This window comes from Tursiops truncatus, chromosome 15, assembly GCF_011762595.2.
Source record: "Tursiops truncatus isolate mTurTru1 chromosome 15, mTurTru1.mat.Y, whole genome shotgun sequence".
Lineage (NCBI taxonomy): Eukaryota > Metazoa > Chordata > Mammalia > Artiodactyla > Delphinidae > Tursiops > Tursiops truncatus.
In genome coordinates this window covers 70,175,489-70,178,052 of record NC_047048.1, presented here as the reverse complement: position 1 = coordinate 70,178,052, position 2,564 = coordinate 70,175,489, and the positions used below count along the sequence as shown (strand labels likewise).

At 42.6% G+C, this 2,564-nt stretch overlaps 1 non-coding gene across 1 annotated transcript; it reads right to left on the bottom strand.

Moving 5' to 3' along the window:
• Nucleotides 1-752: 752 nt before the first annotated feature.
• On the bottom strand, nucleotides 753-871 carry LOC117308354 (5S ribosomal RNA). The gene has a single exon (XR_004522340.1). It is a non-coding gene; the product is annotated as a 5S ribosomal RNA (ribosomal RNA).
• Between the last annotated feature and the right edge of the window lie 1,693 nt (nucleotides 872-2,564).

Here is a 2,564-nt window from a genome sequence, read left to right as displayed (position 1 = left end):
AAGTAGTCAGTAAAGACTGGAGGAAAGGACTGCTTCTTCAAATGTTAAGACAACAGTACAAGACACATGAAGAATCAAGAAAACAAAACATCACCAAAGGAACAACATAAAGCTCCAGTGACTGACCCTAAAAAGTAGAGATCTATGAATTTCCTTACAAAGAAGTTTAAATTATCATCTTAAAGAAGTTCAGTGAGCTACAAGAGGCCACAGATACACAACTAAACAAAATCAGGAAAACAATACATGAACAAAATGAGACGTTCAACAAAGAAACTGAACCAGGGAATTTGATCAAAAGCTTCAACAGCAGACTCAGCCAAGCAGAAGAAAGAACCAGTGAACTCAAAGACACATCATTTGAAACTAGCCAACCTGTGAAACAGAAGGAAAAAAGAATGAGAAAGAGTGAAGAACACCTGCGTGAACTGTAAGACAGCAACAAGAAAAAAAACAATATGTGCATTATGTGAATCCCAGAAGGTGCAGAGAAAAAGAAAGGGGCAGAAAGATTATTTGAAGAAATAAGCACAGAAAACTTCCCAAACCTTTGGAGGCAGATGAACATCCGTATCCATGATACCCAAAGAATCCAAAACAGGCTGAATACGAAGAGATCTTCAATGGGACAGATTATAATCAAACTGTCCGAAGTCAAAGATAGAGGGAATTTTTTAAAGCAGCGAGAGAAAAGCCACTCATCACATACAGTGGAACCCCCATAAGATTATAAGAGGATTTTTTTTTTTCTAAGACTACAGTACCCAGTATTCCCAGGAGGTCTCCCATCCAAGTACTAACCAGGCCCGACCCTGCTTAGCTTCCAAGATCAGACGAGATCGGGCGCGTTCAGGGTGGTATGACCGTAGACCAAGAGGATTTCTTAACAAACCATGAAGCCCAAAAGATAGTGGGATGATATATTCAAAGTGCTGAAAGGAAAAAAAAAAGTCTGTCAACAAGGAATACTCTGCCCAACAAAGCTGTCCTTCAGAAGTGAATGAGAGAAAAAGACTCTCCTAAACAAATAAAAGCTGAAGGAGTTCATCACAACTAGATCTGCCTTACAAGAAATGCTAAAGGGAATTCTCCAAGTTGAAATGAAGGATGCTAAGTAGCAACATGAAAACATAGGAAGGCATGAAACTTACTGGTAAAGGTAAGTATATAGTAAAATTCAGAATACTCTAATATTGTAATGGTGGTGCATAAATCATTTTTTTTTTTTTTTTTTTTTTTTTTTTGCAGTACGCAGGCCTCTCACTGTTGTGGCCTCTCCCGTTGCGGAGCACAGGCTCCGGACGCGCAGGCTCAGCGGCCATGGCCCACGGGCCCAGCCGCTCCGCGGCATGTGGGATCCTCCCGGACCGGGGCACGAACCCGTGTCCCCTGCATCGGCAGGCGGACTCTCAACCACTGCGCCACCAGGGAAGCCCCATAAATCATTTTTAACGCTAGCATAAAAGTTAAAAGACTAAAGTATTTGAATAACCATAGCTACAATAATTTGTTAATGAGTACATATTATAAAAAGATGTAAATAATGATATCAGTAACATAAAATGGGGGAGAGTAAAGGTGTAGAATTTTTGCATGTGATCAAAATTAAGTTATGCTTGTACTGGAAGTCCTAGCCAGAGCAATTAGGCAAGAAAAATAAATAAATAAAAGGTATCCCAATTGGAAAGGAAGAAGTAAAATTGAATCTGTTTGCAGATGGCATAATTGTATATGTAGAACATGCTAAAGATACAACAACCAAAAAACCTGTTAGAAACTAATAAACAAGGCTAAGATATTAGGTTAAGATTGTAGAGCTTGATCCTGTAAGCCAGGGACTGCCAACCCAACAGAGCATCCAAATTGCCTGCGCTCCAACTTCATGGACTCTGGTCCAACTGATCTGGGTCCCTCAGCTTCTAATGAGAAGCCAAGGTTAAGGACCCGGGCTGAGGCATCAAGAAGAAAGTCAGAAAGATTTTCAAGCAGGGGAGGGACATGATCCCATCTTCTTTTGGTTTTTTTTCTATTTATTTATTTATTTGGCTCATCGGGTCTTAGTTGCGGCACACGGAATCTTCAGTGCAGCATGTGGGACCTTTTGTTGCGGCACTCAAGCCTGTTGTGGCGCACAGGCTTCTCTCTAGTTGTGGTGTGCAGGCTCCAGAGCACTTGGGCTCAGTAGTTTAGGCACACAGGCACTAGAGCGCAGGCTTAGTTGCCCCGTGGCATGTGGGATCTTAGTTCCCCAACCAGGGATCCAACCCGCGTCCACTGCATTGGAAGGCGGATTCTCAACCACTGGACCACCAGGGAAGTCCCCATGATCCCATCTTCAAATCTAACTCTATGTAGGGAATGAGGCCAGATGGAAGCAAGGAGTGAATGGGATGGCAGAAAGGGGGCAAATCAAGAGATCCAGGCTCCCATTGAATGCAGGACAGGAGGGAAACAGTGTTGGGGTTCAGTGATGAGGAAGGTGACTTGTGGTTACAGCATAAATAACTGTGCATACTCGCATACTGTGCATACTCACCACACAACTCACTCCTTCCAACATACAC